This window comes from Dromiciops gliroides, chromosome 2 (genome assembly GCF_019393635.1).
Source record: "Dromiciops gliroides isolate mDroGli1 chromosome 2, mDroGli1.pri, whole genome shotgun sequence".
In the NCBI taxonomy this organism is placed as follows: Eukaryota; Metazoa; Chordata; class Mammalia; order Microbiotheria; family Microbiotheriidae; genus Dromiciops; species Dromiciops gliroides.
Genome location: NC_057862.1, coordinates 4,669,660 through 4,693,812, shown reverse-complemented (window position 1 = coordinate 4,693,812; position 24,153 = coordinate 4,669,660). Strand labels below are relative to the sequence as shown.

The 24,153-nt window shown below is 38.3% G+C and overlaps 1 pseudogene; it reads left to right on the top strand.

Annotated features, from left to right (window-relative positions):
* LOC122738148 overlaps positions 1-24,153 on the top strand; it is a 99,038-nt pseudogene that overhangs the window by 1,584 nt on the left and 73,301 nt on the right.

Genomic DNA, 24,153 nt, shown 5'->3' with positions numbered 1-24,153 from the left:
AATAGACACCCTTGAGAAAGAAAGTTACATGGAGAATTAATATTAGGGTCTGGAGCAGAATCTATTGTGCTTCAGCTGAAGTAAAAAGTCAGGATTAGCAGTCATCTCAGAAAAGCAAAAGCAAAGATAAACTTAATTAAAAGAGGTAATTGGGTGGAGCCAAGATGGCACAGAGAAACCAGCAAGTTGCCTGAGCTTTCCTGTGGTTCCCTCAAAAAGAATATTAAATCAAGCCTCTAAACAGATTCTGAAACTACAGAAACTACAAAAAAACAGAAAGACACCATCTTCCAACTTGAGATAATTTAGAAGACTTCAGGAAAGGTCGGTCTCATGAAGGCAAAAGGGGAGCACAGCATAGCTCAGCACAGAGCAGTAGTCTCAAGACCAAAAAGCCTCCTTGGAAGAGCTCAAAAAGTATTTTAAAATCAATTGAGAGAGATAGAAGAACAAATGGGGGGAGAAATGCAAGCTACTCAAGAAAATTATGAAAAAAAGAATCAATACATTGAAAAGGAAACACAAAGAATCAACAGTTTGGAAAAGGAAAGCACAGAGATTGACTGAAGAAAACAATTTCTTAAAAAATTTATTTGGCCAAATGGAAAAGGAAGTGCAAAAGCTTACTGAAGAAAACAATGCCTTAAAAATTTGAATTGGAGAGATGGAAGCCAATTACTCTAGGAGACACCAGGAATTAGTCAAACAGAATCAAAAGAATGAAAAAAATAGAAGAAAATATAAAATAACTCATTGGAAGGATAACTGACCTGGAAAATAGATCCAGGACAGAGAATGTAAGAATTATTGGACTACCTGAAAGCCATGATTAGAAAAAGAGTGTAGACACCATATTCCAGGAATTTATCAAGGAGACGTGCCCTGATATTGTAGAATCAGAGGATAAAATTGTCATTGATAGAATCCACTGAACACCTCCTGAAAGAGACCCCCAAAAGCAAACTCCAAGGAATATTTTGGCCAAATTCCAGAATTATCAGGTGAAGGGGAAAATGTACCAAGCAAAGAGAGAAGAAATTTAAGTATCATGGAGCCACACTCAGTATTGCACAAGACCTAGAAGCTTCAATACTAAAGGATCACAAGGCTTTGAATATGATATTCTACAAGGCAAAGGAGCTTGGATTGCAACCAAAAATCAACTACCTAGCAAAACTGATCATTGTCTTTTGGAGAAAAAGATGGACATTCATTGAAATAGAGGACTTTCAAGGTATCCTGATGAAAAGAACAGAACTGAATAGAAAATTTGATCTTAACATACAACACTCAAGAGAAGTATAAAAAGGCAAATAGGGGAAAATTTATTCAATAAGGTTAAACTGTTTACATCTCTACACAGGAAGATAATACTTATAAATCTTGTGAACTGTATCTCTATTTGGGCAGACAGAAGGAGTATACATAGAGGATATAAATATAAATTGTCTTTTATGTGACAATATAAAGAAAATTAAGGGGTAAAAAGGAGTATATGGGCAGAAGAGGAAAGGGGAGGTGAAATGACATTAATTACATCATATGAAGAGGCACAAAAAACCTGTTAGAATAGAGGAAAAGAAGGGAGGGGGTGAACATTTAATCCTTATTCTCATCTGATTTGGTTCAGGGAGGGAATAACACATATGCTCATTTGGATAAAGGAATTTGGCTTATAATTTGGGGAAGTAAAATGGTAAGGGGAAAAGGGGGGTATTGATAGAAAAGAGGGCAGAATCAGGGGAGAAAAGCGTAAAGGAAAGGGAGGAGGGCTGATGAAAGGGAGGGCAGATTGGGGGAGTCAGGGGTCAGAAGCAAAATGCTGGTGAGGAGGAATAGGATGAAAGAAGGGGGTAAATAGGAGGAAGGGAAATAGACAGTAATAATAACTGTGAATGTGAATGGGATGAACTCTGCCATAAAATGGAAGTGATTAGCAGAGTGGATTAAAAACCAGAATCCTACAGTATGTTGTTTACAAGAAAAACATTTGAAGCAGAGAAATACACACAGAGTAAAGGTAAAATGCTGAAGCAGAATATATTATGCTTCAGCTGAAGTAAAAAAAAAAAAAGCAGGGGTAGCAATCCTTATCTCAGACAAAGCAAAGGTAAAAATAGAACTAATTAAAAGAAGTAAGGAAGGAAACTACATCTTCCTAAAAGGTACAATGATAATGAAATAATATCAATACTAAACATGTATGCGCCAAATGATACAGCATCCACACTCTTAGAGAAGTTAAATGAGTTAGTTACAAGAGGAAATAGACAGCAAAACTATACTAGTGGGGGATCTGAATCTTCTCCTCTCAGAATTAGATAAATCTAGCCACAAAATAAATAAGAAAGAAGTTAAATGGGTGAATAGAATGTTAGAAAAGTTAGATATGATAGACATCTGGAGAAAACTGAATGGGGACAGAAAGGAATATACCTTTTTCTGAGTGATATATGGCACATATTCAAAAATTGACCATGCATTAGGGCACAAAAACCTCATAGTCAAATGTAGTAAGGCAGAAATAGTAAATGCATCCTTCTCAGATCATGATGCAATAAAATTACATGAAATAAGGAGCCATGGAAAGGTAGACTAAAAATTAATTGGAAACTAAATAATCTCATACTAAAGAATGAGTAGCTCAAACAACAAATCATAGGATCAATCAATAACTTCATCCAAGAGAATGACAATAATGAGACAACATACCAAAATCTATGAGATGCAGCCAAAGCAGTGCATAGAGGAAATTTTATATCTCTAAATGCTTATATGAATAAAAAAAGAGAAAGGGGAGATCAATGAATTGGGCATGCAACTTAAAAAGAAATCCCCATCTAAATACTAAATTAGAAATCCTGAAAATAAAAGGAGAAATGAATAAAATTGAAAGCAAGAAAACTATACAATTAATCAAAACTAAGAGCTGATTTCATGAAAAAAAATAATAAAATAGATAAACCTTTGGTTAATTTGATTTAAAAAAAAAAGAAAGAAGAAAAGCAAATTACCAGTATCAAAAATGAAAGGGGTGATTTCACCACCAATGAAGGGGAAATTAAAGGAATAACTGGAAGCCATTTTGCCAAACTGTATGCCAATAAATTTGACAATCTAAATGAAATGGATAAATATTTACAAAAATACAAATTGCCCAGCTTAACAGAATAGGGAATAAAATCCTCAAATAAGCCCATATTAGAAAAAGAAATTGAACAAGCCATTAATGAACTAAAAAAAAAATCTCCAGGGCCAGATGAGTTTACACATGAATTCTACCAAACATTAATTCCAACACTATACAGATTATTTAGAAAAATAGGTGAAAAAGGAATTCTACCAAATTTCTTTTATGACACAAATATGGTGTTGTTACCAAAACAAAGAAAGAAAATTATAGACCAATTTCCCTAATGAATATTGATGCAAAAATATTAAATAAGATATTAGCAAGGAAATTACAGCAAATGATCATCAGGATAATACACTATGACCAGGTGGGATTTATACCAGGAATGCAGGGCTGGTTCAACATTAGGAAAATTATCAACATAATCAACCATATCAATAAGAAAACTAACCAAAATCATATGATAATCTCAATAGATGAAATAGATTGACAAAATATAGCACCCATTCCTAATAAAAACACTAGAGAGCTTAGGAATAAGTGGCGCTTTCCTTAAAACAGTAAGCAGTATCTACCTAAAACCATCAGCAAGAATTATATGTAATGGAGATAAGTTAGAGGCCTTCCCAATAAGATCAGGGGTGAAACAAGGATGTCCATTATCATCTCTATTATTTAATATTATGTTAGCAATATTAGCTTTAGAAATCAGAGAAAAAAAGGAATTAAAGGAATTAAAATAGGCAAGGAGGAAACAAAACTATAGGTTAGGTACAGGAGACACAGTAGTAAATGACTTCAGTAATGTACTGTTTGATAAACCCAAAGACTCTAGCTTCTGGGATAGGAACTCAGTATTTGATAAAAGCTGCTGGGAAAACTGGAAGAAAGTATGGCAGAAACTAGGCATAGACCAACATGTTACACCTTACACTAAAATAAAGTAAAAATGGGTACGTGATTTAGGCATAAAAGGTGATACCATAGGTAAATTAGGAGAGGAAGGCGTAGCTTACCTCTCAGATTTATGGAAAGGAGAACAGTTTATGACCAAACAAGAGATATAGAATATTATGAAATGCAAAATGTATGATTGTGATTACATTAAATTTAAAAGTTTTTGTATAAACAGAAACAATACATCCAAAATTAAAAGGGAGGCAGAAAACTGGGAAACAATTTTTATAGCCAGTACTTCTGATAAATGTCATATCTAAAATATATCAGGAATTAAATGAAATTTATAAGAATCCAAGTCATTCCTCAATTAAGAAGTTTTCAAAGGATATGGACAGGCAGTTTTCTGATGAAGAAATCAAAGCTATCTATTGACATATGAAAAAATGCTCTAAATCACTATTGATTAGAGAAATGCAAATAAAAATAACTCTGAGGTACCATCCCATACCTATCAGATCAACTAATATGACAAAAAGGAAAATAATAAATGTTGGAGAAGCTGTGGAAAAATTGGGACATTAATGCATTGTTGGTGGAACTGTGAACTGATCCTACCATTCTGGAGAGCAATTTGGAACTATGTCCAAAGGTCTACAAAGCTGTGCATACCCTTTGACCCAGCAATATCACTATTATGTCTTTTCCCCAAAGAGATCATAAAAAAGGGAAAAGGACCCACATGTACAAAAATATTTATAGCTGCTCTTTTTGTGGTGGCAAGGGATTGGAAATTGAAGGGATGTCCATCAATTGGGGAATAGCTGAACAAATTGTGGTATATGAATGTGATGGAATATTATTGTACTGCAAGAAATGTTGAGCAGGCAGATTTCAGAGAAACCTTTAAGGACTTACATGAACTGATGTTGAATGAGATGAGCAGAACCAGGAGAACATTGTACACAGCATCAACAACATTGTGTATTGATCAACTGTGATGGACTTGACTCTTCTCAGCAATAAAGTGGTCTAAGGTTGTTCCAAAGGACTCATGATAGAAAATGCTCTCCAAATTCAGAAAAAAGAACTGTCAAATCTAGGTGGAGGTTAAAGCATACTATTTCTACTGTTTTTTTCCTTTAATTTGTTTTTGTTTTTCCCTTTAGCTCTGATTCTTCTTTCGCAGTGTGACTAATGCAGAAATATGTTTAATGTGATTGTACATATATAATCTATATCATATTGCTTGCTGTCTTGAGGAGGGCTGAGGGAGGGGAGGGAGTGAGGGAGAAACATTTGAAACTAAAAATCTTAGGAAAACAAATGTTGAAAACTATGTCTACATGTAACTAGAAATAATAAAATACTTTTATGATAAAAAATAAATCCTAAGATACATTGATGATAGTGGATAATTCAAGATAAAGCAAAACAAAAAATTAAAAGAGGTGATCAGGGAAAATACATTATATTAAAACCTACCACAGACAATAAAATAATCTAAATTTTTACAGCAATGTTCTTTGAGAAAGGCATCATTTCTCAAGACAAATGAGTCAAACATACAAAATGAGAGTTATTCCTCTATTGATAAATAATGAAAGGATACAAACAGCCTATTTTCAGAAGACATCAAAGCTATCTATAGTCATAAAATGCTCTAAGTCATTAATGAGCAGAGAAACACAAACTAAAACAACTATGAGGTACCATCTTACACCTTTCAGAAATGACAAATCCTGGAGATGATGGAAAATCAATTCACTAATAAATTGTTGGTGTTGTAAACTGGTTCAAACATTTGGGAGAATAATTTGGAACTCTGCCCCAAGGTATATAAACGTGTGTATGCCCTCAGTGATAGTACTACTAGGTCTGTACCTCAAAGAGATCAAAGAAAAAGGAAAAGGACCTACGTTTACAAAAATATTTATGGCAGCTCTTTTTGTTGAGTCCAAGTTTTAGAAATTAGGGAATCAGGGAATGGCTCAACAAGTTGTGGCATATGATTGTGATGAAGTAATATTGTAATGTAAGAAATTATGGAGGGCTTGGTTTCTGGGAAAAAATATGGGAAGACCTTTATGAACTAATGCAAATTGAACAGAACTAGGAGATCATTTTGCACAAAAAGAGCAATATTGCTCTGACTGCAAAAGACTTAATTGTTCTGATTAATATAATTGTGCAAGACAATTCTGAAGGATTTTTGAGAAAAAATGCTATCCAACTATGGAGAGAGAACTGGTGAACTCAGTGCTGTCTGAAGTATAATTTTTGCACTTTATTTTTTCTTGCTTTTTTGTGATATGGCTAACATGGACATATGTTTTGCATGATTTCACTTCTGTAATTAATACGTTGCTTGCTTTTTCAATGCATAGGAGAGTGGCAGGAGGGAAAGAGAATATGGAAATCAAACATTTTTAAAAATGCATGTTAATCAATAATACATCAGAAAAAAAGAAAAAAGTTCAATTTCAATGATTAGTAGAATTATTAACAGAGCATCATTTGGTTTGGTTATTAATTCTCTCTCTTGATTGTCTCACTAACTTCCAAGGCAGATTTTTTTTTCTAGACAGTTAATATCTAAACCCACTTGTCTAGCCCTAACCTTTTCCTGAGATTCAATTGTGTATTACTGCCTGTTGAACATCTCCATCTTGATGATCCATCAACATTTCAGTCCTAACACATCCTCAAGGGAATTGATAGATTTCCTCTTTATTTTATGAAGAAGTAACTGTTATTTGAGGTTTTTATGACCCCATCCTTTGGCTAGAATTTAAAAAACCCTGGTGCATGCACTGGCCTGGGGGTCAGATGCAGCGCCTCTGCAAACACATGGCATGGTGCTCCACCCACTGGTTGTAGCCGTCACCATGGTGCTTGCACCTCACATCATCACCACTCACCAACGCCTACATAGGCCTGGCAAAATTATAATGACTGGAAGCCCAGTGAGGGCAGTCATGTGACTGTCAGAGTGGCCAGCCAGTTGGCTTGGGGCTGTGTGTGGTCAGCCTGGGGTCTGCTGGGAAGAAGGGAGGTTTTTTGCCATTCTAGCTTGAAGCTGGAAGGCCACAGGATGTTGCTGTGTGTTCTCAGCTGATTCCTGGGCGGTGGTGTGGTTCAGGTTATATTATTTCCATTCCCCCATTTTATTTCCTTTCCCTTAATCCTACTGATTCTGTTTGTGTGTGTGTGTTTTTTTAAGTTCATTCTTGTTAAATAAATCCTGCTCTGTCTTGAGGGTGACTTTCGGTCTCCTTCCTTGCCCCAGTATTGTGGTAAGCCGCCTAGCTAACACTCCCCAATTAAAAATTGGTGCCTACAGTTTAAATATATTTATTTTATTCCAAATTTAAGAAATAAAACAAACATTTCCATAACATGGTAGAGTAGTTTTTAAAAGATGATTGTACATGAAACTACAAATCTATTATGTAGTACTCGTTAATCTTTTAAAATATAAGATAAAGTGATCATGTAACTTTGCTCCCTTTTTTCTTCCCTCCCCCCAGATGGCTACCATGAGATGAAAATATGTGTGTATGCATATGTACACACATGCATGCATGCATGCACATGTGTAGGCATACATACATGTACATACATGCAAATATAAACATGTGTATATGTGCGGGTTTATGTGTGTGCATAAATGTGTATGTGTGCATGTGTACATATGTCAGGCTGTGTTGGGTATAGGATCCTGCTGACTATTCCACTTGTTGGGCACAAGCAGGGGCTCAGATATATACCTCCCCCATACCACTGAGATAATAGCTCAGTACTGAAGAAAGCCATTGGGAGCTCCCGGGTTAAAGAGATAGAATGTATTTAAAGGAGATTTTCTTACAGGGGGGTTAGTGTCTGGGATAGCTGGAAGACATTATATGAATTCCCATCTCACTCCTACCCAACCTTCGTTGATATTTATGCATATAAGCATGTCTGGCAGAAATCCTTTGTGTAAGCGTGAATCAGAGGTTAAAGGCACGTATGCAGGAGGTTGATTGGTCGAAAGGTTGCATGACTTCCCCACGCTTGGCTAGGATATACTTTAAGGGAAACACAGGAGTCACTTCCTAATTTGGATGTTCCATTCTACATGTCTCAATCCCATATTCCACCTATACTTGCCTGGGTAACCATTGATAAGAAAATCCCTAAGACTGTCAAGGACAGGCTAATAATCTAACAGTGTGCCTGAAAGATGCACAGGCACTCATACCTCCCTTTAGGTAATGGGATTAATGGGAGGTCAGATCTTTCCATGTGAGACCTGACCATGCAGCTAAAGCCTGTACCCTACAAGCTGTTAGGAGCAATAAAACAATGACATCATCTTTGAGTCAATTTCCCTCTCACTGGGCTCTGGACTCATCAGATCATGGCCAGATCACACAGCTTCCAGGTCCTATGCATTTGCTCTGGAATTTCTTTTCAGGTCTAGCTTAGAGAGTGCATTACTGGGAGTTAGAGCCATGATTTAGATAATTACCCCCAACACCATACTCAACCTATGAAGTAATGAAGGGGATCAGAGATGGGTAGGGATCAGTGAAACCCAAAATAAAATGTATATTCAAGATCATATGATGTTGAGGAAACAAGTTCCCAGATATGTATCTGTGTGTATATACATGAAATATATATATGAAATCCTCAGCTCAGAGATAAGAGACAATACCAATGGGGACCCAATTTAACAGTCCTTCTATCCCCTGCAGGCTACTTTGCTTCTTTTTTTCATGTCCATAGACTGCAAGGTTGAGCATGAGCTAACTCAATACAAATGTATGTTACTTACATGGACAGTTTGGTGAAAGAATGTGGGAAATTCCTTCTCATAATTGAGGATCAGCTCAAAAGGGAACCACTTGTAATGGAGGGCAGTGCCACATGGATTCACTGCCAAATTGGGAGCACTGTCTCTGGATGTGGTGGGTGCCCCCTCATAGGAGAAGCTGGCTAAACACTTGTCAGGTATGTTACAGTCAGTATTCTTTTACAAGTGTTGAACAAAGTAGATGATAGGTGAAGTGTCTTTCAAGTGTAAAGTCTGTGTTTTAGGGACTCCAACATGTGGTCTGGCAAAAGGCGGCATGATTTAGGGAATAAGAGAATGGACTTGGAGTCAAGAATCCCTGGGTTTGAATCTTGCCTCAGATATCAGTGTGACCTTGGTCTCTTCATTTATCTGGGTCTTAGGGCCTTCATTTATATAAGGAGGGAGCTGGACTTGATGACTTCTAAGGTCCCTTCCAGCTCTATGACCCTTTATTCAGTCCTATGATCCTTTCCTTACTTGTGAAAATAGGGAATGGGATTTTTTAGATTTTATTCTTAAACTCTTGTTTGTACTTCATGTGAAACACAAGTTTCTCAATTTAGCAGCAAGATTGTCTGCTGGCTACTGGTATAAATCAATAAACATGGCCTTTCTAAGCTTGAAAATTCCCTGACAAAGTGGATAATTACCACTCACTAGTTTGTTCTTGAATTGCCAGTCAACATTAACAATTTCCAAGAAACCTGAGGTAGGGTCTTTCCTTTGTCAAGGACACTTTTATCAGAAATGGTGTCCTAGAGCCAGAGATATGGTTCCAGCTCCCATCCAGATAGCACCCAGCCAGGTCCTAGGTGGACCAGCTATTGATCCATTTAGGTCATCAAGAATCTGGTTCTCTAACTGGGACATCAGCAAGCTTCTTGGAAACCCCAATGATTAAGTGATCCCCTGATTCAGACTCAAGGAATTCCTACATTGCATGATCATGACAGACAGTAATTAGCACCTGCATGCCAAGGAGGGCAGTAATAGGGCTTCCTTTCTTCCATAATGATCCTCAGTGTACCCACCTGCCAAATCCTAAATCTGCCCAAACTCAGCACATTTAGAAATGTACAGTTATGTTACAGAATTAATTAGGGACCCAAAGCAAGAGTAGGAGGAAGGCATTTTCTGAGAACTCAATTAGGAAATAACTTCTTGGATTATAGTTTCATTAATGTGGTGGAATGGGAAAGAGAATGGTCCCTCTTTAATGACTTGCTGTCTCCCAGGGCCAGTACTCTGTTCCATAGGGAGAGATCCTGGTACAGAGCAAGCCTCCTTAAAGCATTCACATGGGGTGGCCCCAGATTTGTGTTGAGGTATTAAGTGCTCCTCTGGTGCTTCACAGCCCCTTGTATGTGTTATTGATGGCATCTCAGTAAATAAAAGGCATCATTCATGCCGACATGCCTGCCGATGACTTTCGTCTATTTCTGTTTGGCTGCTGGAGGCAGCAGCTCATTGGTGGTTTCAACTACACAAGAGATCCCAAGGGGTGAGGGGGCCCGCTGAAAAGGCAGACCATGTAGCTTTCAATAAACAGATTAAATCATCACGATTTGTTTATGAGAGCAGTTCAACGGCACCATGAAATTATTTTCTTTTTCATTTTGTGGTGCATCCGGCTGCCTCCTGCCAGGGATGCCCTAATGTCTGGCTCATATAGTAGAGACAATGAGTATGGGGAATGTACTGAAGCCCTGTGCATCACAGATCAGCAATATGGAATGTTTTCTTAAGAGAAGATGCCATGCTGGCACATTGGAATGGTGCTGGGAGATCCTCCAACACTTGAATGTGAGATTAGTTCAAAGAGGAGAGCTGGATGGGGTTTTGGCTCACTTCAATTTATATAAAGTGAAATCTTTATTAATAAAGATGTGACCAAGGCAGAACCTCCCAACAGTTACTCAAAAGTGGAAGCCTCCTGGGAAGGAGTTGAATTTCTGAATTTCTTTGTGGTGGGTTGCATCTAGTTTATGTTAAGTATTGGATATATTTTGATTCTTATTTCAATATCAACATATGCACAAGAATTTTCTTCAAATGCTAGTTTTATCTGCAGAACTTAGTAACTCCTGTGTTAGATTTATTGATCTAGATATATAGGGGACCTCCAAATTTATCCAGTCGAATCCTCTCTTTTTACAGATGAAGTACACTGAAACCCAATTGGGTTAACCATACTAACCATATGGAAAAGTGTATACTTCTATGGTCAAACCACATATGAAATCTCTTGTTCAGTTCTTAGGAAGAACATATGATCTGATAAGCTGGAGAACACAGAGGATAGTAACCAGAAGGGTGAAGGGCCTTGCATTCATGTAACAGTAGTGTGAGGGAGAGAGTTCCCCACCTCCCCTCTCCTAGCTAAATTGATATAATCTGTATATGGGCATGAAGTTCTAGGTGTGAAAACAATATGTCTGCATTGTTATCTCTTTATATGGTGTGAATTTCTTTGTTTGGGTCAAGAAGGGGATAGCTTATTAGCTAATAAAATAAGACATTTCCACCTCTTGGGGCTGGAAATAGAAGCATTTTAGTAGTTGCCAGTCAAGTGGTGAATCAGTCTAGCAGTGGAGGGCTCCAAGTTCATAAGCTGAGGATTTCAGTTCCATAGTTGGAACCAAATCCCTCTGAGAGAATCATACTTAGAGGCCAGAGGAGATGGGTAGAGAGGAATTCTCTCTCTAATGGTTCATAGCACCTCAACATTGAGAACATATCATTAGATACTAGAAAGTACTTCCAGCTGGGATAAAAAACCAAAATAATTGGACCAATAGGAGACAACACATCCACCAAAGTGCCATGGAATGTGGAAAGCAAATCCAGTGAAGTGGGAGGCAGCTTTGAGCAACATGCCCCATTGTACCAGAAAAAAAAAACAGTACAAATCACTTCAGAAAGGATTTGTAAGTGATAAAATGTCAGGAGCTATGAGTTATGTCTTTGCCATATGTGTTCTCTACACTTGGGATTCTCTACCATAGAATTCTCAGCTAGAGCTTATACTTCCCCTGACCCTGTGAGAATTTGTGGAAGAATGTGCTCCAGGTTTTGTATGAGGAGGAATGTTTGTAGCAAAGATTTTTACTATTTCGCTTATTAAATCCCTCTGCTAAAAGATGATTTGAAAACAAAACAAAACAAAAAAGATGACTGAGACTACTGGTTGATTGCTAATGGGAAGGCTTTGTGAATGGCCTAACTAAAAACCTTATCTCAGGGTAATTTCTTAGAAACCTGAGAGTAGTAAAAAGTAGTCACCCCCTGTGGACCTATTCCATCAATGAGAATGGGAGTCAGGGAAATGGGAACGAATGGGACACTACATGATTGTTGATCAAAGGAACTGGTTATGTTGTTCCTGCAGAAGAGAAGATTCTGTGAGTGTACATGGGTTGGTTGACTATCATGGCAGCTTCCTGCATGTACTTGAACTATTTCCATGTCAAGGAAAATGAGTCCTGTTCTGCTCGACTTTAGAGGACAATAACTAGAAGCAAAGGACAGACTTTTCAGAGGCCTATTTTGTCTAGATGTAATGCTAACTATTAGAGTTCTCTGTTGTAGCATGAGTTGCCTCTGGAAGTATCAGTCACCCTTTAGTGGAAGCCTAGTCAGTCAGTAAGCATTGATAAACGCCCACTATGTGCGAGGCACCATGCTAAGTATTGCATGCAAGTTCATAGTTGCTAAGGTAAGATATGGAGTGTTTGTCTCCTTTCATGGAGGGTGGAGAGAAAGAGAAGAGGGGCTATACTCTCTGTACCCTCTTCCCAACTTTGGGGATGCTGGCCAGGAGTGATTGGATTAAAGAGCAAAAAACTTTAGGTGGGCAGCAGGTATGGCTTGGTAAGTTTATTCTCTTCCTGCCTGGGCCCATCTCCTCACAGGGCTCAGTAGGACTGATTTGATGCACAATTTTCTTCTGCTCTGTCCCCCAAGTGAGGAAAATAAAGCTTTTTTCCTGCCTCACTTTCCCCCACCCCAGCTCTTGCTTTCAAAGCCTATCCAGAGGCCAGCAGTTTGCTATTCCTGTGGGAATGAAGCCCTGACAATGTTTCAGAACAAACTGAATGACTCATTGAGGAGAAGACAGCTCACTTGGTTCAAATGCAAACCTTAGGGCATAAGCACCACCAATATAACACACATCCCTTTTCCTAGTGTTATACTTAATTGGGTAAAATTCAGATTGTCCAATGGGGTTCAAAAGTATGAACAAAGGATAAGATTCAGGAGAAGGCATGCATGCCATGGTTATTTAACTTTGGCTAACTGTGTTTTATGGGTGGCATACAGTCCAGGGTCAGCATCCTTAGCATCCTCCTGATCATTTGGACAAAGGGATATCTGACCTTTTATAGCACCTGGAAAGTAATCCCTGATGTGAACCAAGTCCCTAAAAAGTAACAGGATTTTCTCCACTTCCTTTGCTTCGTCATTTTATTTCTCATTTCATTTACAACATTTGTATTTTCCCTTAGAAAAGATAGCATTGGACACATTTCCTGAAATCATTCATATCTTCTTCTTGAAAAACTTGTTATTGTTGTTCTTTGTCCTTCATTCTTGAAGAGGACCATGACATTGGAGTGATGTCATGATTTGAAGTGAATTGGATTTAAGTGAGGAAGAGCTTTGCAAAGTCACCAACCTCATTCCTTCCTCCAGAGCCATCTGGATCCAGGGGCAAGATATATATCCGGACAACTGGAGATGGCCCTGGATATTTAAGGCAATTGGGGTTAAATGACTTGCCCAGAGTCACAGAGCTAGTAAGTGTCTGAGGTCAGAATTGAACTCAGTTCATCCCAATCTCAGGGCCAATGCTCTATCCACTGTACCACCTAACTGCCCCCCCTACTGAGAAACTATGTTTTTTCAGAGGTTTAACATTTTGCCTGATTCTCAATATCTTTCTAGATTCCTATCCCCCACCAATCCCTCCTTCCAAACCTTTATAATGATACACAAAATCCTTTGCTGAAAAGGAGGATGCTGCCAAGTTTGAGACCAATGAACCCACTGACTTTCAGCAGAGTTGTTCTTCTCATTCACTGTTGCCAGAATATCCTTCCTATGAGGAATTCAGATATCATCTAATTTCGGTAAAGGCAATTACTCTACAGTAGGGGAAAAAAACTGGGCCCTAATACATTCCAGGCATTGTGTTAAGTGATGGATATAGAAAGAAAGGCAAAACCCAGTTCCTGATCTCGTGGAGTTCACAGTTTAATGGGGGTAGTCAAAGCAAACAATTGTACAAACAGGACAAATGATAAATTGAAGGTAACCAACTAAAGGAAGATATGGAATTTGGTTTTGGAAATGTTCAGACTAAGATGTCTAACATGACGGCCAGTTGAAGGTGTATAAGGATGATGTGGTACAAAGAACAAGCAATGTGGTGTCAGGAGGGCTGAGCTCCGAACCTGACCCTGTTCATGAAGGAGTTCATTTCCTTCCTCTAATATCACCTTCTTCCTGTATAAAACTATGGGATTGAATGAGGTGATTTCCAAGATGGCCCAGGACTTAAGATGCTTAAAGAAAAACCTTTGTGTGGCTTGTTTCTGCTTTTTAAAATAACCTTACAACTTCAGGAATCATTCATTTGGACAATGGTCAATGCTTTCTTCCTGTGGGGAGCTTAGAATATAGATTGGATATTTTGTAAGGGTTATGTATATACACCAGACCAGATACCCCTTTGTGAACTCAAATGATTTAGTGATGATTGTTTACAAGCCCCCTTAAAATAAAAAGCATATGGGAGGTGGCCATCTGTTGGGGTAAGTAGCTAGCTATGAGTCTAGTCAACTGTAGCTATTACCATGTGACCCATTTAGTCTGGGCCCCATTTAATACTCAATGGACCATGCTGCATCTTCTGTAGTTATAACCAGGGACAGTCTAGAGAAAACAGTTTTCAGTAGAAATTTTGGATAACATTTCAAAGTCATAATGGTGAGTCCCATGCCTTCTCCAATGGCCCAGGGAGTTTTGGGCTACATTTCCATAGCACAGACATATCTTGGTCTCAGCCATTAGTGAACTATTTTCCATCTGGAAATCTGCATATATTCTGCAAATGCCTGAGGTTAGGGCTTCTGAATTTAATATTGGAGAAGAGGAGGGAAATCTGAGAGAAAGCTTTCATCTTTAACTGGACTCCAGGATTGAAGTCACTTTTTGATCTTTTTTAATTTCATGCTTTCCCTGCCTCTCCTTTCCCTTTTCCCCTTGCCTTCCACATCCCCATCTTCTCACCTGCACACAATAAAGTAGGTCATATATTTTGGGAGATTTTGTGTGGATTGGATAAATGGATGTTAAATTGGCTTTGAGTCAGGCATGGACATAAATAATGTAACCTGCAGAGTAGGATTCCTCACTCCCCTTTCCATTTTGGGAGACTTCAGGAAGAAGAAAATTTTGCACAATACCAAGTGAAAATTTATGGAACACCCAGTTGTCTTTCATCTTCATTAATGTTATCAATGTCTGTATTGGAGTCTCAGTCTGTCTGTTTGTCTGTCTGTCTGTCTCTCTCTTTCTCTCATCCCCTCTGTGTCCCTCTCTGTATCTCCATTTCTCTCACTAGGATGGGGCATTGGACAATATAGATGGACTAAATATATATATATATATATATATATATATATATATATAATTTATATCTATCTTTTTATCACCCATCCACCATCTATCTATCTATCTATCTATCTATCTATCTATCTATCTATCTATCTATCTATCTATCTATCTATCTATCTAAATTCCAGGGTGGGGTCTTGGACAGTACATCCTTTGGTGACATTCATGAATTTGACAAATAATAAGATCTTTCATGGACTATTTTATTTTATGATGTACAAACTTTTCTTCTTGGCATTTACTAAAATGGAAATCATAGTGAAGTAAAAACAGAACTGGGATTGTTGTTGTTTGTCCTTCATTCCCTAAGAGGACCATGACATTGGGGTAATGGCATAACTCATGCTGAATTGGATTTTTAAATGAGGGAGAGCTGTGAAAGGTCCCGAACCTCACTCTCCTTCAGAGCCATCTACGTTCAGTGGCACGATAGACATCAGGACAACTGGAAATGACCCCAGATATTTAAGACATTTGGGGTAAAGTGATTTGCCCAGGGTCACAGAGCTAGCAAGTCTCTGAGGTGAGATTTTAACTCAGTTCCTCTCAACTTTAGGGCCAGTGCTCTAACCGTTTCACCACCTAGCTTCCCACAAAACTGGGGGAGGGAAAGCAAGAAGTAGAATTTTAAAAGGGAGGGTATAGTTAGTGAAAGGATCACCTCAAGAAAAGCTTTGGTCAGAGCCATCAAATTTTAAGAGTATTTTATAGAGGAACAAAATACCCAATAATCTTAATCATTAATGTGAAGGGGATAAATCTGCCCAAAAAACAAAGGGGAGTAGTAACTTGTCTACATGGAATAAAAAAATAGACCATAAAAGATTCATAAAGAGTTAAAATTAAGAGTTAAGGTGGGATTTTTTATGACAGTCCAAAACAACAAAATCAAAACCTTAGCAGTAACAATTTTGAAATCAGACAAGATGAAAATAAAGAAAGATATGGTTGGGAGACAAGCAAAGAAAGTATATGATGGTTAAATGTGCAATTTATGATGAAAAAATAAATCTTTAAATATATTGGGAACAAGTATCACAGCATATATCTACCTAAAGAAAAAGCTAATTGAATTTAAAAATTGCCTTGATATTAAGTTGATAATTTCTCTGATTTCAACATACCTCTTTTAGATTTAGATGAATTTAGCTGAAAGAAAAAGAAAAAATAAGTTAAATGTATGAATAGAATATTAGAAAAATATCCAGCATATGTCTTTGGCGATTTATGTAAAAGAACATAAGGACTATATCTACTTTTCAGTATATTTATAAAGGTTGTTAGGGTATAAAGTCAAATGCAGAAATACAATTATATCATACTTATGCTTTAGATAACAGGACAATTTATAATATAAAAAGGAAATATGAACAAAGTAATCAGACTTGATTGGAGAATAAATTGGATTTCATGTAATACGAGGATTGTTTGAAGAACCTATAGATATTTAGATTGGAAATAAGAACATTTGGGAAAGCAGGTAAGTAAGCCTAATAATTGGCTTCAGGTATGTTAAAGTGTCACTTGTGGAGAAGGGATTCAAAGGTAATAATTACCACTACCACCTCCTCTGCCCCACAAAACCAGGAGACATGAGTGAATGACTAATTGAGACTTTATGTCAAGAAGTTTCCCTAAAATTCTAGTTACCTAAAAGTACAGTGGACTATGATTAGAGATGGTGGGCTTTTCTTCCATGGAAGGCTTCAAGTAGATGCTGAATGATGACTTTTATTACATATTATAATGGACACTTGGATATATTGGGTGTTCAGGGAGTTCTAGAACCTCTGGTGTGAGGGCTTGCTGAGCCCTTTTCAGGGTTGCTCATCCACCTGTGATATCCACCTGCTTCCCCCAACTCTCACCCATGGCTCCAAGAAGTTGTAGCATGCACAGTGCCCACAGCCTTGTCTATCTGTCTCAGCAGATGGACTAAACTCGGTTGAGGGTAACTTACAGGCCTCAAGGCTGTTGGTGAATTTGGGAGATGTCTACCCCAAGCATGTGAAGACTTCTCCTGGTGGAATGGACTGATGAAAAAAAATTAGTTTCAAAAACCATGAAGTTAGATGAAGCAGGCACTGTGAAGTGCTTAGAGCTTGATCAGACATCAAAGATGCCAAGGTCATCCGCTGTGTCCTGGGCCTTTGCCAGTCAGCCTGAGCTTTGTCTTGCCATTAGACTTAAATGACTCAGGAAGAGAGAGTGAGGCTCATGACTTTGTGCAGCTCTGCCTCACTTAAATCCATTCATTTGCAAGTCACCAATAATGTCATTAATCCTCTTCAAGAACAAAGGACAAAAATACCCCAACAGTGGAAATTCCATTCATGTATGGCTTGAAATAGTGGGCTACTTGGGGGCAGCTGGGTGGCACAGTGGATAAAGCACTGGCCCTGGATTCAGGAGAATATGAGTTCAAATCTGGCCTCAGACAGTTGACACTAGCTGTGTGATTCTGGGAAAGTCACTTAAACCTCATTGCCCTGCAAAAATGAATAAACAAACAAACAAAAAAACAAATAAATAAAAAATAGATAGATAGATAGATAAATAAATATAAATAATAAATAAATAAATGAATAGATAGATAAATAGATAAATAAATAGATAAATGAATGAATGAATAATTAAACAAATAAATAAAAAATAAAAGTGGGCTAATGTCTTTTCCAACTCTCAAAATCTAAATAATTTAATCCTAAATAATGAGTGTGTAGAAGAAATTTCTCCATTGCCCACTCTTTGAAAACTATCTTGTTGCTATGCTGTCCTGTACCTAGCTCTCTACTTCTGTGAAACTATCATCAAAAGAATTCTGCCATTTCTGCTTCGAAGGGTGTGTTAGTCTACTCTCCTATTGTTCTACTCATCTGACCTTGTAAGTGAAGGGAGGGATTCAGACTGCACTTTTGTTTATATTTCTACTGCTTAAAACAGTTTTGGGCACATAGTGAGTGTCTTTTAAAAAAAATTGTTTGATTTATTTTCATGGCAATATCTCAAGGCTCTTTCATCACCTTGGTTACTTTCTTCTTAGCATAGGGCCTAACATAGTAGGTGCTTAATAAATTTATGGCTACTTCTCAATGACCTTCATAAAATGTACTACCTAGAATTTCAATTTTATGATATTCATTCTGTAAACTTTTAGGAAGTATCTACTCTATGTCAGGAACTGGACTAAGCACTAGGGATAAAAAAGAGACAAAAGACAATCCCTGCCCTCAAAAAACTTTGTCTAATAGGGGAAACAACATGCAAACAAATATATACAAAGCAAGCTATATACAGGATATATAGAAAATAATTAAAAGAGGGGAAACACTAAAGTAAGAGGAGTTAGGGAGGGCTTCCTGTAGAAAGTTGGATTTTAGTTGGAATGTAAGGAAGTCAGGAAAGTCAGTCATCAAAATGGAGGGAAGAGACCATTCCAGGAATGAGAGACAGCTAGAGAAAATGCCTGGAGCTGAGAGGTGGAGTCTTACCAGTGGAATAGCCAGGAGGCTGGTGTCACTGGATGGATGTGCCAGGGAGTAAGATATAAGAAGCCTGGGAATGTAGGAGGGGGCAAGGGTATAAAGGGATGTGAGTGCCAAGAAAAATATATTGCATTTGATCCTGGAGGTACTAGGGAGTCATTAGAGTTTTCTGAATAAGAAGGTGAGCTTATCAAAGCTGAGTTTTAGGAAAATCACATAAACGACTGAATGGAGGATGAACTGGAATGGAGAGAGACTTGAGGCAGGCAGACCCACCAGCAGCTATTGTAATAATCATGGCAGGAGGTAAGGAGGGTCTGCAACAATATGGTGGCAGTGTCAGAGAAGGGAGCATATTCAAAAGATGTTGCAAAAATGAAATCAACAGGACTTGGTAATAGCTTTCATATGAGTGGAGTGAGAAAGAGTGAGGGGTCCAGGATGACTCCTAGGTTGTGAGCCTGAGAGAGTTGGAGGATAAAGGTTCCCTCTACAATATTAGTGAAGGTAGCAGGTAAAAATGGTTTTGGGGGAAAATGAATTCTGTTTTAGATGTACTGAGTTTAAGATAAACATTAATTTCAAGATCTCTGAAGAGCAGTTGGAAATGTAAGATTCAGCAGAGTTTGGGGCAGAATAGGTAGATGTGAGAACCATTAATATATAGGTATAGTAACTGGGGCAGCTAGGTGGTACAGTGGATAGAGCACCAGTCGTAGAATCAAGAATACCTGAGTTCAAATCTGACCTCAGACACTTGACACTAGCTGTGTGACCCTGGACAAGTCACTTAACCCTAATTGCCAAAGAAGAAGAAGGAGAAGGAGAAGAAAAGAAGAAAAAGAAGAGAAGAAGATGAAAAGAAGAGAAGAAGAAAAGAAGAAAAGAAGAGAAGAGAAGAGAAGAAGAAAAGAAGAAGAAAAGAAGAAGAAAAGAGGGAGGAGAAAATAAGGAGGAGAAGAGGAGAAGGAGAAAGAAAACACCACCACCACAACAACATAGGTATAATAACTAAATCCATGGGAACTGATGAGATCATTGAGTGAAGTAGTCTAGAAGAAGAAGAGATGAGGGCCCAGGACAGACCACTATAGGACATGTCCTGTCAGAAGGCAAGATCCATCAAAGAAACCAAAAGGGAGGTCAGAAGGGAGGAGAACCAGGAAAGACGGATATTCAAAAAAACCTAGAGAGAAGAGAGTATCAAGGCATACCTGATCTGCGTGGGAAAATAATATTATAGATGTTTTACTTGATATTGTAATGAGGTTAACAGAAGTAAGGCTTCAGAATGGTTAGAGCCACGTAAAACCCAGTTTAAAACTTTGCCTCTTCTCTGACCTCAGACAATTAACCTAACTCATCTATGCCTCTGTACCCTCCTGTATAAAAGAGGGATAATAACAGCACCTCCTTTACAGGGCATCACAGGGCTAGGCACATAGTAAGCACTTATTAAATGCTTACTGATTGTCCAATCCAGTGGGATCATGTATATAAAGAACTCTGTACCCCTTATAGTTACTAGCATGTTATCTATTGTTCTTGTAGTTACTGCAGCTAGGTGGTACATTGGGCAAGATCTCTAGACTGAGTCAGTAAGATCTGAGTTCAAACTAGCTTGAAACACTTATTACCTGTGGGGCCTCCATAAGTTACCTAAATTCTGCCTGCCTCCATTTCTTCATCCATAACATATGGCTTATAGTAGCATCTACCTCTCATGGTTTAAATAAAGATCAAATGAGATAACATACATAAAATGCTTCTTAAAGTGACATAGAAATGCTATTGTTATTATTATTATTAAACTTGAATGGGGTCCCAAACTGGGTGGTTCAAACCTTTTCTTTTTTTCTCCTGGCACATATAACAAAATGCAATTCAATAAACTTTTATTAAGCACCTACTATGTTCCAGGCAACATGCTAAGTGGTAGGGATACAAATCAAAGTGAATAGAGACAATGCACAAAAGGAAGTTAGAAAGAGGGAGAAGACCAGGGAGTCCCTGCCTGTGGCATGATGCTTAGAGGGGTCAAAAACAGCTGATAGAAAATGGATAGTTAGCTGGCTAGTACATATTTCAGACCTCTGTAAAGGAAATTTTTGGAAGGAGTTTAGCATTCTATCTTCCAGCCCTCCAATCAGAGGAAAGAGGAGGAACTGCTGAGTATCCAAAAGAGTCCATCAATGAGGAGTCATGCACTGAGATTTCAGATGTTCAGCTAGGTGGACCATGATATTCCTGGAGTGCAAACCCGGCAGAGCTGCTGCTGAAAAGTAGAAAGTTAGCTCAGAGGAGGTCATTCACAGCCATTTCCAGTTGTCCTGATATTTATCTTGCCACCGGACCCAGCTGGCTCCAGAGGAGAGATCGAGGCTGGTGCCTTTGCACAGTCCTGCTTCCCTTAAATTCAATTTACTTCAAGTCATGACATCACCTCCTGATGTCATGATCCTCTTCAAGAATGAAGGACAAACAACAATAAGATAGAAGGTAGGTGCTTAATAAATGTTTGTTGATTGACTTATATGATTCTCTATGACTGAAATCCAAAAGTAAACAAAAGTCTGTTTTTTAAGGAAAAAGATCAGAGCTTAGTCCTTGTGCTGCCACTTTTTGGCTGTGGGGTCTAATGGGCCTCCCTTCATAGTCCCCAATTTCCTTTACATCTTAAGGCACCTTACAGAACTGCATGTCTCCTGACTGTGAGCAGGTCATCTAGTACTCAACTGTTTTGACAACAAAATTTCATTCATTCAATTAATACAACAGGAATGGCCTTTCTTTGGACTAGGCTGATCTCATTGTTAACTCTGGGGTATGATTTGCCAGGCTGCCAGACACGGCTGCCTACTATATAAAATCAACCTGACCATCTGTTCTTATACACTCATCCTTTCATCCTTTTTTGGTTGGCAAGGGTTTGGGTCCCCCAAAGTACCATTTTAGAAGGCATATACCCTCCACAAGAGTGGTACTTTCAGTCATCATGAGCTAAGAGCTGATGGTATTCATCAGTAAAAAAATCATTTCTTCAGAGACCGACAGCCATTTATGAGCAAGAATGGGATTCAGACAAATGGTCTCTAGATAAGTGACAGGACAATATTAGGGGATAGGGAGAGAATGAGGTAAGATGTTATTTCCAATAATCATCTTGGCTAAACTCATAATTTTGTCCAGTAGCAGCTATGACAATGAGAATTTCTGAACATCCACTGTGCAAATGTTGTTATTGGTGATGTGTGCAAAAATAAAAGGCAATGATCCCAAACAGTGTATGACATATTTAAGAAGAAGAAGCAGGGACAATTGAAACAATGGAAGAATGTGGGATCTGGGAGGAACAATAGAGGTCATCTGGTCCAGCCCTTTCAATTTATAAAGCAGAACATTGATGTCTAAGAAGAAGGGGGTTCCCTTAATGGTCTCATTTGGCAAACTAGTAACTCTAGCAATGCACTACAATGTTCCAGAAACCTTCTATTGAATAATCTTGAGACTGAAGGCTGGGAAGTTATAGAGGTTCATTTGTTTTGTTTTGTTCTTAATAAAGGCAGAATTCTAGTAATGGTGGTAACATGAGTTCATTTCTACCATTATGAGAACATAAGAGAGAGACAACATTGTGCCCTGGTAAGGGGGCAATCTACTATTCACTTTAGGTAGGATTCTCAGCAAGCCACATTCTCTCAGTTACCATTCCCATTGATAAAAGGAGAGTACTCCTTGTTACAGAGTAGTTGGGAAAGGGCTCCCTGCATTCTTCTTAGCTCAGGGGCAAGAGAGCCTCCTTCAACACCACCTCAGAGAAGGGCCAGTCTTGTTCCTGATTCCACACTTTCTGATTGTTTCATTATTTTTTCTAGGACATCATGGGCAGTGAGGTCAGAATCTCATTGCTATAAAAATATTCAGGTAGCAAGGTTGGTCTGCATTTGGGCCAGGCTTCCCAATCTCTATATCAGGCTTAGGGTGAGTGTGAATGGGAGACTTTTTTCCATTTTGGGAAGCCTCTCTGGAAGGGGGAGAGATTATCTGGGAAAACAAACTCTTGACTTCTACAGTCTTGTCTATTGTCTAATGTTCAGTGTGTGGGGGGGAGTAGGTAGAGACTGTGCTATTGGGCTTAGGCAGTACATATTTGCTCCCTCAAATTGTCTAGCAGAACCTTACCCCTATATTACTGAGTGGGGGAAGATATTTATCTATTGTTCTTGTCATTGTTGTTATTATTGTCTTTGTGATCATCATGCATTTCACTTACTCTACAACTACTAGTAGATACAACATAGGATCATAGACTAAATACCTGGAGGAACCTCAGGGCTCTCCTAGTCCAATCCCCTCATTTCACAAGTAAGGACCGTGATACTCACAGAGGTTAAAGACTAGAAACTGCCTCCCCAACTCAACATCCAGTTTTTTCCTCCATTGCCCTTTACTAGCTCTGACTCTCTGCTCAATTTTCCATTCTATGACCCCTCTAGACTCCGAGTCATTATCTTCTAATGTCACAGGGTCATGATTTAGAGCTAGAAGGAACCTCAGAGGCCTCCTAGTCAACTTCCTAACTAGAATCTGAAGAAACCTACTAAGAGATGGTGACTTCCCCATAGCCATATATTTAGTCATTGAAAGAGAATTTGAACTTAGGTCATTAGGATCTTAATTTTTCCCCTTTTCCACTGATTTTTTCTTTGTACAATGTGCCACTGGCCCTCCTTGGATCTTGACTTAATTAATAATAACTTATTTTGGACCAAGTGTTAGGCTCTGGGCATGAATACCTGAGCTCAAATTCTGCTTCTGCCACTGACCGCATGACCATGGATGAGGCATATGATGTCTTTGTCCCTCATTTTCCTCTTCTAAAAACAAGGATCCTATAATCTTTCATGCCTGTCCTGAATACCCAAAATAATTGTATAATGTTCAAATGAGAGCTGAGGTACAAAGATATAGCCCTTCACAAACTGGCCCTACATGTGTTCCAAGAAAGTACATACTCTGAGATGGGCCATTTCCCCCTCTTCTTGCCTTAGAATGACTTTTGTGGCCAGAGGATCCACCAGGTGTCAGCTGAAATGCCAAATTTCCTTGGATAATAT